This window comes from Armigeres subalbatus, chromosome 1 (assembly GCF_024139115.2).
Source record: "Armigeres subalbatus isolate Guangzhou_Male chromosome 1, GZ_Asu_2, whole genome shotgun sequence".
In the NCBI taxonomy this organism is placed as follows: domain Eukaryota; kingdom Metazoa; phylum Arthropoda; class Insecta; order Diptera; family Culicidae; genus Armigeres; species Armigeres subalbatus.
The window spans coordinates 276990031-277007457 of record NC_085139.1 but is presented as its reverse complement, the minus strand read 5'-3'; the positions used below and the strand labels follow the sequence as shown (position 1 = coordinate 277007457).

At 45.2% G+C, this 17427-nt stretch overlaps 1 protein-coding gene across 4 annotated transcripts in view; it reads right to left on the bottom strand.

Moving 5' to 3' along the window:
- The window catches only part of LOC134207624 (uncharacterized), a 56782-nt gene that overhangs the window by 23458 nt on the left and 15897 nt on the right, over nucleotides 1-17427 (bottom strand). The window contains exon 1 of one of the 4 annotated variants that reach the window (XM_062683360.1): nucleotides 2847-3002. The exons of the other annotated variants lie outside the window; for them this stretch is intronic. The gene's annotated coding sequence lies outside the window, so the exon portion shown is untranslated. Of the gene's footprint in view, nucleotides 1-2846; nucleotides 3003-17427 lie in introns of those variants that run through there. 4 annotated transcript variants of the gene reach the window in all.

The window sequence follows — 17427 nt, the reverse complement described above, 5'->3', positions numbered from 1 at the left end:
CTTGGTAGCGAAAGCCCACGACGAATAGTTCTCTCGGCCTTTGAGACGTTCCACCATAGGGAGTGAAATACTTCCGCTGGATCCTAAATTCCTGGATCCACTTCTAGGTTCTGAAACTTCGCTTTGATCTAATTGACTCATTTCGTCTTGCTTCTAGGCTACAGTTGAACATTTTTTTACTTGTTTTCTCGGTTACTATGGAAGCCTGACTGGGCTCATAACCTAATAAAACATGACTGTTTGATAGACTCTTTAGTAACAGAATAATAATTATTTAGTTTTCAAATTCATGGGTAACTACGATATTCTTCAAATATGCCATTAAGAATAATTGGTTTCCAAGAATTTATTGAATTTAATGTGAGACAAGCGAGAGGGCTTTGAGTTTTTAGAACTGATAAGGAGCAGAACGACGTTGGAGTTTTGGAAATGCTGAATGAGAAAAAGAGCTCCAAGAAGCAGATGCCGGTGCGTAAAGACTCCGAGGTACTAGATTTGATGGAGGAGGAGCAAAAGGAGCTATATTGTTTAGAATTGTTGAAGGAGAGTAGAACTGCTTTGAGGCACTTAAATTGATATTGATCAGAAAGAATTGTGTGATTCAGAAATTGATACTGGAGCAGTTATTTTTTTAACTTAAGTATTCTGGAATCATTTCGTTCTATGTTTTGATAAAGATGCGGGAGCATTAAGCTTCGCCTCTCGCACTTAGAATCAAGAGCAAGAGCGTAACCTTATCGATCGATTTCATTTCATTGATTTTATATTTGGTCAATCACTCAACTCCTTTAACAGTACATTTTCGAGATCCGGGCGATAAGTTCTGTTTTGTCCGGCCGGAAAGTAAATCAATCACTGCGCGATCGATCGTGTTTTACAGCTGACGCGCACGGTAATAAAGTAAAAAAAAATGTTTTGGGCGTAGAAATGCTCGAAATACTTGATTCTGCTTGTGCGGGTCAGTAAATTACTTTGACATAACTGCATACAAAAACTCAGATTAATCCACTTAACGGTGATGGCGCCTTTCACGTGCATTTAAAAAATAGTTTTTTGGTCATAACTTTTGATTCCATAGTCCTATCTCGCCAGTTTTCAATAGGAAACAATAGGATAGAAGTCTGCGTCGAATGCAACTTGTCGCGAACAAATCGGTTGAGGATTTTGGTACGTTGGTGCGCACAGACACACACACACACACATGCATACAGACATCACCTCAATTCGGTGAACTGAGTCGATCGGTATATAACACTATGGGTCTCCGAGCCTTCTATAAAAAGTTTGTTTTTGGAGCGATCATATTGCCTTTACGTATACTTAGTATACGAGAAAGGCAAAAAAGATCACCTTTTCAGCTAACCAACAATCTTTTTCTCGTGGCGCTCACGGATATGCAGAGGATTCCTCAGTGTCTTGTAGCAATGAGTGTCGAACTAATCTTCCTTTCGTAATCGTAAATTGAATGAAAGGACATGGTCGGCACCGTGATTGGTCTTGAATTAATGAAACTGAATTGAAACTTATTTCAGGTTTTAGAACTGATGCCAGAGCAGGTAAATTCGATAGCAATGTCTGCTTCAGCACTATAAACCGAAATGGAACAGAGGTTTGAAGTAAATTGGCGGATTTGATTAGGGTTTAGATAAAATGGGATTGAGATTAAATTGGGTTTGAAGTTATTATGAATTGGACTAGAATTTGTGGTTGATTGGGATTGAATTAAATTTAATTTTTTATAGGTTTCCCATCTGGATTGAATTTGTATTGGACATTCCGATTGGGTCGATTGAACTTTGAATTGGACTTGACTTTGAATACATATTGCTGGATTTGATTTGATTTTGAATTCGAAAATTGAAAGGGCTTGAAATTCTTCTGAATTGTATTTTGATGGATTCCAATGGAATTTGTATTGTGTTTGTTTCAATTGTATTTGGAGCACTCTCCATAAGTCAGAATTATTCAACAAAATAATCCTGCATCAACAGCTATTCACCTAAGAGGCTGCTTTGGAACATGACAAATCCTAACACACGGTGACGAGTAAGTTCACATTTGAGTCATTTGTTTGAGAAACTGCAAAAGTCCATTTTACACTATTTCGAGAAAACAACAAAAAACTGTTTTCGAACAAATTTGCACCGAATCTTTCGATTTCTTCGGTACAGATAAATAGTTTTTGGCAAAACTCAACACCCTGGGCATTTTCAGTGCAAAAACTGTAAGCAGTACTTCACAATTGCTCTTCAAAGGACGTGGACATATGTTTCTCAAACATACGAAAAAAATTTCATATATTCCTGAACAAAAATTTGTTTTCGTATTTCTTGCCAGAATACGTATTTTTGGACGAGGATTCAGAATATATAAAAATTTTGGCCAAAAATGTTACATATGCAGTTTCTTAAACAAACGGTTCATTTATAGTCATTTTAAATAATTCCCAAATATGTTCTCGTCTGCTCGATTTTATTTAAAGCATTATGATTTGGTCAACCAGAGTAATAATCCTCCGAAATTGATACGAAGTTATCAACGCATGTGAGAACCTAACACATCAAAACAATTTCTAATTTGTTTGAACATTTGGTGAGGCAGGTGAGCGTCACCTAGTTCGTACACTTCAATCACTTTTATGGACTCATTGCTATATTCGGAATTATGTAACATTTTATTTTGGCCCCCCTCATTATTTTCATCATGGAAAATACACTTTCAAGGGCAGTTCGCAGGGCAGGTATCTGATTGGTTACGCTTCCCGTGTGATGCACTACACAACAAGACGCACGAAAATCACTTTTCCGCTATAAATAGCACTCGTTTGTTGAACCACAATCACTGACCGTTGTTGAATTTTTCGTTTCAGTCGTCTGACCGTTTCGCGCTAGGGTCGTAGCACGCTCGCAGAGCTCTAGGGCTGGGAACGTTCGAATTCGCACTGAACGTTGCTGCGATCATCGTCGTGGTGGATCGCACAGATTTTCCGCCGGTGGCGTTGATCCAGACCCCGTGCTGCTTTCCTGGCGGTTGAGTTGTTTATCCAATCGAGAGGCGGCCGCGTCGACGACTTCAAGGTGATTTTTCCGCCCACTCGGATCAGCGTGGTGGCGGCGCGTGCGGTGATCCGCACCGTCGTCGTCGTACCCTCCCCCCTCTCTCACGTGAATGAAGTCACTCGCACGGAGATCAACGGGCGGAAAATTTATTTGCATGGCTCATCAGTCACACGTTTCGGGTTTTTCTCGGTGGAATTTTTGGGCGATTGGATCACCTCTCAATAGTAATATCTAGACCAACATTTGAAAAGGGCGTAACAGCCAAAATTTATTCCTTCTGATTCTTCGTCTACATTCTTCTTTCTTTCTTCTTCTTTTTATTGGCGTTACATCCCCATACTGGGACAGAGCCGCCTCGCAGCTTAGAGTTCATTTAGCACTTCCACAGTTATTCACTGCGAGGTTTCTAAGCCAAGTTACCATTTGCGCATTCGTATATCATGAGGCTAGCACGATAATACTTTTATGCCTAGGGAAGTCGAGACAATTTCCAATTCGAAAATTGCCTAGACCGGCACCGGGAATCGAACCCAGCCACCCTCAGCATGGTCTTGCTTTGTAGCCGCGCGTCTTACCGCACGGCTAAGGAGGGCCCCACTGCTTCGTCTACATATAAAGCTATATATGGGGACAAAGAATCAGAAGGAATAAATTTTGGCTGTTACGCCCTTTTCAAATGTTGGTCCAGATATGTTAGGGAATTCCAAAAAAAAAAGTGTTTCAAAACTCATGTTACTCAATAGCAATTCAACACTACCCTGGAAAGTAAAACTTTAGAACCGACGAGAATTCTTGGAATTTGACTTATGCATTTTTGGACATTACAAAAATGCAATAATGATTTGTTCGTTATTATTATTCAAGAATTTTGTTTTTCTCTAAACAAACATTTCAGATTTTTTTGTCTTTCTCGTACAACAAAGTTGTACCAAAGGGCTATCATTTCACTCCAAAAACGAATTTTAAATAGAAGGCTCGGAGACCCATAGTGTTTAATACCGATGGACTCAGCTCGACGAATTAAGCAAATGTCTGTCTGTCCGTGTGTTTGTGTGCGCGTGGAAGCTAAGAAAAACATGAGACAATTTTCCATATGGATATCCTCAACCGATTTTCTTGCAATAAGTTTTATTCTACAGGATGCAAAGCCTTGTTGATTACTATTGAATTTTATAACGATCCATTGTTGCGTTTTAAAGTAATAAAGAAAATGGTTCATCAAACTATATAAGCGTCTTGTAAAGATGGTGTCTCTACTAAATGCGAGAAAGGCAGTTTTAGTTTCACTCATTGTTGTATTGGTACACCCTGTTAATTTCACATTTTGCAATTTTAATTTAAAGATGTACTCATTAAATAGATTGAAGGGGCAAAAAATTAAAAGCATACAAAAATAATCGTTCTCAGCTTGTGATGGTCACAATGCTTTAAATACCGCGTGGCCATTGGTGGTGCTTACAATCAATTATTTGAGATTGCAACACAAACATCTGGTGGTGATGGGTTGGAACACGGAAGCTCATAGTTGAGCTATCGTTTTTATTGTGCGGTCAGCTTCATTTTCGTATTATTTGCACAAACATTGAACTCATACTGAAGAGCAAGGGGATGCATCTGCTATGTGGCTAACCAGTGCTTCAGCTAAAAGCTACATCCAAATTAAAAAAGGGGAACAATACGGTTACGGTAAAATTGGGAAAATCATCACATTTAAATAAGGTAGACCGGACCTTCCGCTACTTTTCCTTCTTCTATTTCTTCTTTTACTTTTTCGCATTACATCCCCCGCTGGAACATTGAGATAATTCCGAATATTATTGAATAATAAATTAGCAACAAAATCAGCGAACGTACCGCCGCGGCATTAACCTATTTAACGGGCAATCATGTGCCTTTAAAAAACAACTGCTTTCCAGGTCCTTCCTCCCCCGGTTTTGGAGGTACCTGGCTGGGGTTCAGCAAGTCCGCTAATCCTTGGACCTCAGTCTGAATAGACCTCGACTCCACAGATTTCACGGGTTCGCACTATAGCCGTCACGACCGCCTATTCCAGCTTGGCGTCCAACATCGACTTTCGAAGTTTCAGCAAGCTCCTCTTGAGGTCCTTACTGATATTATGCTTGATGACGCAAAGTCGATGATGACGTCCAGCTGTTCCGTCGCCACCTCGAAGGCCGAAAGCCCATCGCGTTTGCGGTTCATCGCCTCCACAAGCCACAAGCCTTAACGTCCGTAACCACTACCGGCGTAGCCGGGGAGAAGGTTAAATGACCCACGTTGGGGCTGCGCACCGAGCTGCCGACTATTTCCTCTGACCTGATAGGCGGAGACCTGAACAACCCACCTCTTGCGAAGGGGTTGTCACCTACACTACTATCACTAATTGAAGAAGAATTGACTTGGTTTTCCGTTTTGATCCCACGAGTTGCTCGGGAAAAGAGGTCCACCACGCCAGAGCCCAGCATGACGCGGTAAGGGACAATTACTGTAGAGGGTGCTCAGGTACCCCACAGGCTCCGTTAAAGGCCTAGCTCATTATTTCACCCCCTCCCCTGGCCATCGCACGGGTCGCTTAATGCCATGGGATTAGGGGTTAGGGACGATGGTCCCCTTGATCGCACCCACTCACTCTAGCGGATGTCAGAAGGACAACAGTGCCCAGGCTGCACTACCAGCTAAGTACAAAACCCTTAGCTGGCGGTCGATTGTCATCGGAAGACCCGTGGAAGCGTGAGATTGGAACTTGTGAGGACCAGAGCTGTGTAGGTCGCTCCTTCCCAGATGTCAGCTCACCATTTCGCAGCCCGTGTGGTGTGTGTGTGTGTGCGTGTTTTTTTACAAGGGTTAAAGGCCATCAAAAATCTGCGCGACAGACACCTTAAAGGCGAACAGGGCTGGGCTCCTCCCGACCTGCTAAAAATGTGCCTCCCGGATGATTCCGGGTCCCTTATCCTCCTTGCCTCAATCCCCCCGGGACCACGGGATGCTGCTAAAACGGGGAGGATCGGCTGTGCTCATGCACGTCTTCTGAAATTCCGGCCCGTAGCTTATGCTAGTTTGTCGACTGACTGGCTAATCCACTGCTACTCGATCCCTCGGCGGTCGTGCCACAAACTTCCTATCTCGAATCCTTCTGACTCCCCCGGCGTCGAGGGTGGTCCACCAGTTCCGGCGAAGGAAACTTCCGCACTGATGGTGCCCCGACTACCGGCGGCTATTGCAGGGGACGCTTTCGCGCATTGCGCCGTCTTCGTCATCGGGTTGCAGAGGTGGTCTGACAGTTCCGGTGGTGTCCGCACTGGCGGTGCCCTACATACCCGAAGCGCTTTCTTCTTCTTTCTTCAGCAGGTTGGCTGTTCGAGTGCCAAGGTCGGTCCGACGATTCCGGTTGGCAAAAGACTTCCGGTTCGCCAGCGCCTCGACGACCCAAGGCCAGACACTGCTCACTGGACTCACACTAAATTTCCCCCCCGAGACTACGCTTATTCGCTGTTCACTCCTCCATCTACGCTGTAGCTCTGACAGTATTTGCGTCACGACTCTGCTGACCACATTTCACGTGCCTTCTTCGTGACACATTCGCCCTGCTGTGTTGTCTGCCCGTAGGGCAGGCATTCCTCTACGTACTTCCGCAAACCTTGGGCAATCGAATACCACGTGTTCTGGAGTCTCTCGACATTCTCACACTCTGGACATAACGGTGAATTAGTATGTCCAAACCGATGTAAGTACTTCCGGAAGCATCCGTGACCCGACAGAAACTGCGTCAGGTGAATGTTCACTTCACCATGCTTTCTGTTCATCCACACCGACAGGTTTGGGATGAGCCGGTGGGCCCACCTCCCTTTCTCCGCACTGTCCCACTCTTGTTGCCATCTCGCCATCGATCGGATTCTCACCTCCTTCCTTACGTTGCTGGTGTCTCTTCGCCGATAACACTCGATGTCTTCCTCCAGGGTGATGCAGATGGGTAGCATCCCAGCAATAACGCAAACAGCCTCTGACGATATCGTTCTATATGCGACTCGAATGGCCATCAGCCGGAACACGCTTTTCAGCTTTTCCCGGTTCCGCTTGGTTTGCAGTGCATTGCCCCCAGGCAGGAACCCCATATCGCAGTATCGATGACGAGACACTAGCTAGCAGACGCCTCGTGCTGCTTCTTGGACCGCCTACGTTTGGCATGATCCTCGCTATTGCGTTCATTGCCTTCGCCGACTTTTCACAGGCGTAGTCAACGTGGCTGTGTGTGTGTGTGTGTGTGTGTGTGTGTGTGTTTTTTTTTTTTTTACTAGGGTTAAAGGCCATCAAAAATCTGCGCGACAGACACCTCGAGCACACACACTATGCTCGAAGGCGAACAGGGATGGGCTCCTCCCGACCTGCTAAAAATGTGCCTCCCGGATAAACCGGGTCCCTTATCCTCCTTGCCTCGATCCCCCCGGGACCACTGGATGCTGCGACTACTTCGGGGGGGGGGGGGCTGTGCTCATGCACTTCTTCTAGAATTGCGGCCCCTAGCTTAGGCTAGTTCGCCGACTGGCTTGCTGAGATCCACTGCTACGTTGTCTCGATCCCTCGGCGGTTGTGCCACAAACTTCCTCACTCGAATCCTCCTGACTTCCCCCGGCGTCGAGGGTGGTCCACCAGTTCCGGTGAAGGAAACTTCCGCACTGATGGTGCCCCGACTACCGGCGGCTATCGCAGGGGACGCTTTCGCGCATTGCGCCGACTTCGTCTTCGGGTTGCAGAGGTGGTCCGACAGTTCCGGTGGTGGATAACGTCCGCACTGGCGGTGCCCTACATACCCGAAGCACTTTCTTCTTCTTTCTTCTGTCTTCAGCAGGTTGACGGTTCGAGTGCCGAGGTCGGTCCGACGATTCCGGTTGGCAGAAGACTTCCGGTTCGCTGGCGCCCCGACGACTCGAGACCCAACACTGCTCACTGTGCTGGATTTTGCTCCAAACCGACGCTTACTTGCTGGTCCCTTCTCCATCGACGCTGCAGCTCTGACATTATTTGTGTCACGACTCTGGTTACCGCATGCCACGTACCTTCATCGTGACACATTCGCTCTGCGATGTTGTCCGCCCTTATGGCAGGCATTCTCCTACGTGCCTCCGCAAACCTCGGGCAGTCGAATATCACGTGCTCTGGAGTCTCCTCTACGTCGATACACGCCGGGCAGAATGGCGATGACGCATGGCCACACCGGTGCAAATATTGGCGGAAACAGCCGTGTCCGGACAGGAACTGTGTGAGGTAAAGTTCACCTCACCATGCTCCCTGTTCACCCACGTCGACACATTGGGGATGAGCCGATGGGTCCACCTTCCATTATCCGCATTGTCCCACTCCTGCTGCCACTTCACCATAGAGTCCAGTCTCACCGCCTTCCTCACATTTCTGGTATCCCTCCGTTGGTAGCACTCGATGTCCTCTGCTAGGGTTATGCAGACTGGAATCATCCCTGCGATAACGCAAACTGCCTCCGACGAAATAGTTCGGTACGCACTCGCGACTCGAATGGCCATTAGACGAAACACGCTATTCAGCTTCCTCTGGTTACGTTTCGTCTTGAGCGCAGCTCCCCAGGCTGGAACTCCGTACCTTAGTATCGAGGATGATACTGACGCAATAAGACGCCTACTGCTGCCTTTCGGACCGCCGACGTTCGGCATGATCCTTTTTAACGCACTGATCATTTGAGCCGCCTTTTCACAGGAATAGTCCACGTGGGTGTTGAAGTTCAACCGGTCATCAATCATCACACCTAGATGTCTCAGAGTCCGCACCGACGGGATGTCGTGCCCTCCGATGGTAATCTGCATCCGCTGGATTACTTTGCAGTTGCTGACCAGCATCACTTCCGTTTTGTGATGAGCCAGCTGCAGCTTGACTCCATTCATCCAGGTTTCTACAGCGTCGGTCGCTTCCGCCACCAGCATTTCCACCTCCTCCAGTGACTCACCGATTATCGTTAGGACGACATCATCTGCGAATCCGTAAATCTTTACACCTTTGGGCAACTTCAGCATCAGCATCACATTCCATAACGTCGGGCCTAGTATGGAACCTTGTGGAACGCCCGCCGTAACCCTGATCGACTTCTGCCCCGAGTTCGTGTCGTAAACCAGAATCCGGTTCAGGAAGTAGCTCCTAAGGATCTTACACAGGAAGTCGGGGATTCGCATTCCATGCAGCGCTGCGGCGATGGCCTCCCAGCTGGCACTATTGAACGCGTTTTTGACGTCAATCGTCACTACCGCGCAGAACCGATTGCCGCTCCTCTTCTTCTTGGACGCCCTCTCTGCATCTTCAATGACTGTCCTGATTGCATCCACAGTCGATCTGCCTTTACGGAATCCGAACTGTTTTGACGTAGGACTTACGTCTCTCTTTACTATACCGGGTGTCATTTCAAAATTTCTAAATCGGCCGCGTTACGCTGTGTTGAAAGATTTCAAACGTTAATAGCTTTTACCCTAGTGAACAGATTTCTGCAGTTAACCCCTCAATCGACAGCTTTCAAGTATGCCTTTCATATTAATGCTTGATAATATCCGATAACTTGTTTCAATAGGCCTAAAACTGTTTTCAAAGCAAAACATTGAATTCACGAAAACCTATAAATATGGGTACCGCATCATTCTTGCATCATTCCATTGCCACGTTCTGATCGGTGCAGACGTCAACGAATGAGCTCACGCTAGGTCTGCTAAGAAGGCATAAAATAGCGCAGCACGAATTTTTCCTCTCAATCTGACCGAAACAGGCAAAGCAATAACAGCATCGCATCGTCGGAATTTTTGAACGGTTGCATCATCGTCTCAGCCACACATTCGCAAACCTAAGCCTTTTTATGAGCAAGGCAGAATCGTCAGCATTCTCAGGTCAGCATCATCGGCATTTTCAGCCCGGCATTGTCGAGAAGCCAACAGTAAGCGCGGCACGGCGGTGTGTGACGATAGAGTGTCGACGACAACACTACTGATCAAGTTTTCTCGGCGGATCGCAGCAGCGGTTAAGCGATTGGTATTCCTGCAGACATCGATTCATAATGTTTTAAACAATCATAAACTCCCAATTGAACCGCTCAAGAGGAAATTTACATCTAACATTGTGAATGGATCTTTTCAGAACCACTAATATACTTACTAAAGAGTTTTTCGCAATAGAATCATTTTGAAAATGTAGTACAATCAACTAGTTAGAGAGCGTTTGCGTGACAATTTAATTAATTTGCGTTCATGGCGATGAATTTTTACAAAATTCTGTCTTCTCCGCTCACGACAAAAGAAAATGCGTTTCTTATTCTAAGATTTCAACGAAAATTTTTGAAATTTCTCCATTAGAATTCCAAAATTGTCACTGTTTTGAGTCTAAATATTTCAATTTAAAATTTGATCTATTTGTTGATGTGAATAGGTAAATAGCTACTGAATTTTGTGTATTTTTCAAACGTTGGTATAAAGCTTTTGAATATTCTTGGTTAACGTTATTTTGTGTTTCAGCAAGTATACTCTATTACCACTATTACCACTGAAAATCCATTCTGCGCCAAATCCACGCGACCCAAAACTAAATTCTAAGCAAATACACGTTAAATATCAATGTTAAATATTACGCTGAACATTACAACAATTTAGTGAACGTCTTTTTTCGAGTTCGTTTTTATAATATTACTGATTTTAAGTATATGTTTTAACTTCAACGTTACACATGTTTGTACAAAATTGAAAATAGGATTAAGGAAAAAGCAGTTGATATAACAACTCATCTAGATGGTCCTTCTTGGAATTTCTGAAGAAGTCGCTCCAAAATTGTCTGCAGGTGTTTCTCCGAGAACATCTGTGGAAATTTCTCCATTCTTGCAAAAGGTTCCCCGGAAATTTATGCAGAATTTTATTTTTCCATAAATTTTTGTGAATTCCTCAAAAACAACATGCAGGAAATTTTCGGAAACTGTATGTGGACACCCTTAATTAATTCCAACAGAAATCGCTTGTGAAATTCTAACAGAAATTGGTTGGTGACTTCCTGCTGGAAAACTTCCGAAAAATCTGTTGTTAAATTTTCAGGATTTTTCACAGAAATTCTTGTGATCATAGCTAAATAAACTTCGAAGGAAATCGCAACGTGAATTCTTGCGGGAGTTTCTCGGGAATCTCTGCAAAAACTCTTCCGGGAAAACATTTTCAAAAATTTTCAACAAATTTTTTTCAAAGTCAACATCAAAACAATTTCTGCGGAAGCACTTAAAAGACGGGTGTTCATGTCCTTCAACAGACATGTTTTAATACGCCATGCTTCAGAATGGTTTAAAAATGACAACAAGTGGCGCCCCTCTCCTCATAACATTTGTTTAATCAATGCTCAAGAGTGTAACCATGGAATTCAAACAGGGTTTGTTAATATCCGAAAATTGATGTTAGTAAATAACTACAAACGTTAATTTTGTTCTCGAAAACATTTGCTAACGAGAATAAAGCCCATCTAGATAGACATAAAACTAGTTTTCAAATAAACGTCCTTAGATATAGAATTTCATTTGTTTAAATACTCCTGAAACTAAATCCGCACAAAGTCCTAAAATCGTTATGTAAATCCGCGCCGAGTCCGCGAAAACGGCAAAATCCGCGAAAATCGCGAAATCCGCTTAGTCGTAACAACCCTGAAATTGTACTTGGGTGCCAAATCCAATATTCTAGAGATAAAAGTCCCCGTGGCTGGGGACTGACATTCTAGATGAATTGAAAACGCTTTCAACTAACATCATGGGATGCCACAACGAAACGGAATTGGCTGCCGAACCTAAAAACACTAATGGTCTACAGTCCCTTGAATCAAATAATCAACCTGATTTGAATCTGCCTCGCCCCATTCCAGAAAAGACACGTGACGAATTAAATTTCCACGCAAAGTACAAGGAACCGCGCGATTATGACCCACTATGGCGCTGGAAAGGGAGGTGGATATGGAAACGGGACTGGTCGAAGTTTGATGCATGCATTCGTCGACAGAAGCAGAAAAAAACAGACAGATCGCGTGATAAGCAGAAACATAAACGGAATTATTGTAACAATAAGACTGATCAACACCACCATACTACCCACCGTGGCGCAGTGACAAACAAAAACAGCCATACACCTATACTTCCGCGCGATAGAGAGCTGCTCGCGGCGGCTAAGGAACACTTTTCGCGACCGCCACCACCATCAAGCCAACACCCGTACCGCCCAACCATCGCTTTTCGGAGAGGAGAGGTGTTAAATCCATACTTTGCTGCTAACCATTCAAGAACAACCAACGCAATATCTCCATCGCCGAGGCCCTGTGTCTGTCAGTGTTTTGCCAGAATTGACGAACTCCTTAGAGGAAAGCAATGGATGTACACGTTTAAATTGTAATATTCTTAGCATAAGTGACGATGGCAAAAATACTGATGTGGATGAAACTACGGAACTGATGCACTCGGAGAATAGCAATAATCTGAATATATCAAGTTTCCACAACGGAGAGGTACCTAATAGTAGTGAAGGAAATGAAAAACTAACTTTTGAGGATAATAGTGTTAATAACAATCAGTTACAAGCTCAATTGAATCATAACCAAAATAGTTCTTCGCAAAATTTGCATGCATCAAAAGAAATATCAATCTATTTTCAAAACTTTAATCGCATGCGAAGTGCTTCTAAAATTAAGGAAATACAAAATAATATTTTGAGCTGCTCTTATTCAATAATTCTAGCAAACGAGACAAGCTGGGATATGAGTGTAAGAAGTGAGGAAGTTTTTGGTAACAGTTATAATGTCTTTAGAGATGACAGAGATTGCGAATGGTCCGAAAAGAAATCAGGTGGTGGTGTTCTGGTGGCAGTTTCCACAAGTTATAATTCAGAAATCATTGCAGTAACGAAATTTAAAGAATTCGAGCACGTGTGGGTGAAAGTTCAAATGGCAAATGAGAATCATATTTTCGCTTCGGTATACTTTCCTCCAAACAGAGCCAATAAAGATCTATATGATAAGTTTTTGACGTAGGACTTACGTCTCTCTTTACTATACCGGATGTCATTTTAAAATATTCAAATCGACCGCGTTACGCTGTGTTAAAAGATTTTAAACGTTAATAGCGTTCGTCTCAGTGGACGAATTTCTGCGGTAAGCCCCTCAATCGACAGATTTCAAGTATGCCTTTCATGTCCATGCTTGATAAGACCCGAAAAACTTGTTTCAATAGGCATGAAACTGTTTTCAATGAAAAACATTGAGCTCAAGGGAACCTATAAATATGGGTACCGCATAATTCTTGCATCATTCCATTACCACGTTCTGATTGGTGCAGACACCAGCGAATGAGCAGCCGCTGGGTCTGCCGAGAAGCCATAAAATAGCGCAACGCGATTTTTCCTTTCATTCTGACCGGGACAAGCGAAGCAACTGCATCATTGATTGAACAGCACTTTTAATAGGAATGAAGTCTGCACCGACCGCTTTTTCGGCTCGTCACCATCGAAGCGACCATCATCATCCGAAACCTAGCCAGCACATCAGCAGTCCACCCTACAGACCCGACAAAGCAGCAATGCTGAGCAGATACCGGCAGCAGCAGCAGAGTCGAGCCGAGACCGGCCGGCATCGGTGCTGAGTCGAGACAGGCTGAAGAAAAGCCACATGATGCAGCATGTATGTCCTAAAACAAACGGTTCTTCAGAGAGCCAATAATAGAGATCAATATCAATGCTTTCTCTTTCGGGATAGAAATTGTACTTGGGTGCCAAATCCAATATTCTAGAGATAAAATTTTATGCGTGATTTTCATAAATAGCGTCAAAACTAACAGTAGATAATTTTTCTGATTTAACCGCGAAGTGGACGAAGGACTTCGCTTGACCATGCCTTTAAAGATTCATAAGATGTCCAAATCTCTCACATAATCTTATTTGGATAAAGAAAACACCGATTACAGCTAAAACATTAATAAACTATCAATCGATTTTTCATCAAATGTTGGATTTTTTGGCATTGATCAAGAAATATCTAGATAAACATTGTTTGATACTGACCGCACACAAAGCGAACGTGACTGAATGATCGTCCAATGTTACCAATTCTAAATCTTATCACCCGAAATCCCATGTCCGGGTGTTTCCTTCCATCTACTACTAACAATGTTGTCTCAGAAAAGAACACCCTACTTCCCACCTGAACTGCAATTCTCGCTCGCTTGCCCGGCTTATTGGCCTGTATCAAGCGAAAAGTCCCGTTAAGAAATAGACGCCAGCAGCGAGCAATAAGCGTAAAAAAGAAGAAGCCCTTCTCGAACGCGTTGATGATGATGACGCTTTGGCTGACAAAGAAGCGGGATACAAGACACTAGCTGATTGGCCCACCAATTGGGAAGCAGAGAAGATTCAAAATAAGGTATAAAAGAAAAGTGCATTCGCTCGCAGAGCATTCAGTCTTTTTTATACCATCACTAGAAATTCGCGGTTATTTGAAAAGGTCGTTTTCTTACTTTTTGCACTTAGCCGAAGCAAACAGCCTTTTTCAAGGCTCTAAGCGTTAAAAATAATGTTCTCCTCCAGTCGCTATCGTACGGATTAGAGGGCCCTTCAGTGGAAGGGCTGAGATACAGTCTACATCCCCTGCTGAGCCAACTTGTGGTTTATTTCAGGCAGTCCTGAGTAGGTTGCCAGATACTTCCTGATTTTTTTTTTGATGATTCTTGTTCGAGGTAGATTTGATTTCTGTGTCGGTTTGATGAGAAGATTTTGCCAAGGAATGGTATGCAACGCCGATTATTCATCCAAAATAGTTGATGTGATAAATTTGGACATATTATGTATCTTAAAGGCATGGTCAAGTCAAGTCCTACGTCCACTTAGCGGTTATGTCATAGACATTACCCACTGTTCGTTTTTCCGATAAGCCAGTCTCACCCTCCGTGAACTGTGTAAGCCTATTAAGGATAACCCTTTCCAGAAGCTTCCCCAGTGTATCCAGCAGACATATGGGCCTATACGATGCTGGATTCCCCGGCGGTTTTCCTGGTTTCGGCAGCAGCACCAGTTTCTGGATCTTCCACGTGTCCGGAAAATTACCGTCTACTAAACACTTCTGCAGCACCATCCTGAACAGATCCGGGAACGCCAAAATCGCGGATTTTAGAGCAACATTTGGAATTCCATCCGGACCCGGAGCTTTTTTCAACTTGTGTGTGTGTGTGTGTGTGTGTGTGTGTGTGTGTGTGTGTTTTTTTTCTTCCTAAACAATGGAGGGGGAATCTGCTCAACAGACATCCTGGGTTGACCAGGAAGTGCGGGGTTAGGGGCCACCTCCAACGAGGCAGGACTGCATCCCCGACCCGCTAAACCGTTTCCATTGCCGCCAAGCCCATCGTCCCTTCGGTACAACCAGAGAGTAATGCTTCAAAGGGGGGCCAGTGCATTGAGGTCCTTACTGATATTATGCTTCGATGACGCAAAGTCGATGATGGCGTCCAGCTGTTCCGTCGTCACCTCGAAGGTCGAAAGCCCATCGCGTTTGCGGTTCATTGCCTCCACAAGCCATGGGCCGTCAATAACCTCTACCGGCGTTTTTTTAGCCGAGAGGAAGGTTAAGTGACCCACACTGGCGCTGCGCACTGAGCTGTCGACTATTGCCTCTGGCCTCCAAGGCGGAGATCTGAACAACCCACCTCTTGCGAGGGAGGCAGGACTACATCCCCGACCCGCCAATCCGTTTCCATTGCCGCCAAGCCCATAGTCCCTTCGGTACAACCAGAAAGTAATGCTTTAAAGGGAGGGGGTAGTGCACGACGCACCCTCGAGGTTAGCTGCGTGTCCTTGCAGCATCGAACATCGTGACTCGCTTTTTTAGAAGAACACCATGGTATCGTGCCAGCGCATTGCCGGCTTTCAAGGTGGCCTTACCACGCCCTATGTCCTCGGAGGGTGGGAAGGGTCGACCGGTATCAAGAATGATGATGCCGCGTGCACCCCAAATTGACCTCTCTGCGATAGGGTCTGTTCGCCAAAACACAGGGGGACTTGCCGACGCGGTGCCTACGCCTGTCCCAGCCTTAACGAGGACCCCTTTCCGCCCTCGGGCTCGGAGCCCGCCCGGTTGACCGATGCCGTGAAAGCGACGATACCATGTTGTTCTCCGCGCGGCCACTTGTTCGATAAAAGGATCGAATTCGACCACAGGGCATGACCACCGGTATGACCCATGAAGCCGACTCCGAACCCTTGGACCACCTCTTATTTGCGCCTGAACTAGACATTCCTCGAGTCCACGCGCCACCTTCTGTGTAGCTCCGAGACGATTTGGACGATAGCCGATAAAACGGCGTTCCAGCCAACTTCATCTTTACACATCCTCCGGACTAGATTGTCCGGGGTAGTGTCCAGAACACATGTGGCAAGCATGTGGTCACGCATTGTGCGAAAACGCGGGCACACGAACAAGACGTGTTCCGCCGTTTCCTCTAAACCTGCGCACACCAAACACTCGGGCGAGGCCGAGCAAGCCAGCTGCGTTACCTGCACTGTGATTTTGCAGCACGCTTAAACGCCGGGCACATCGAACCCCCCATGGGGTGCTTGCTGTTCACAGCTTTGCTGGAACAAATCAAACAATTGGGAGGGTTCGTGCAGCATTGTGCCTTATGTCCCTCCAATCCGCAGCGTCGACAGAGCTTGCTTCTGTCAGGGCCTTTGCAGTCCCATTGCTTGTGCCCCGGTTCCAGGCACTTGAAGCAAACTTCGGGTTGCTCGTATATGCTCACAGGGCACACCGACCATCCCACCTTGACGCTCCCTAACTAGACTACCTTGGAGGCATCCGCTGCAGATAGCCGAACCAATGCTACCTGTGTCCTTGCCGGACCTTTCCGTAGCCGAACAGCTGCGGTGGGCGTCTCCACTTCACACTGTCGCCGCAGTGCCGTGACGAGCTCTTCGACTTCGGTGATCTCATCCAGGTGTTTCGTCCATGCGAAACATGTTTCGGAGATTTGGTACATTCCGCGGGATGTCGCACCGCGAAAAAAAAATCCGCGAAATGTTTTTCGGCGCAATAGTATACAACCCACAATTTCCTATAGATCCGCTGTAGAGGTGACGAATGATCCTCAAAACATGTGACTGGATTAGGAGTGGAGTGTGTTCGATTTTCGCCATAGTAAAAGAGAAACTTCTCATAGCTCAGAAAAATCGTCCTATGTAACCTGGGTGTTGTGTAAATGTCTCGTCCGTTGTCTAAAGTTTAATTGAAAGTTTGAAGTTTTTAATCCGGCTGACCTTTGGTCGAAGACGGTGAAGATTAGAACAAACATGTTTTGTTGATAGTTTGCCGGCAT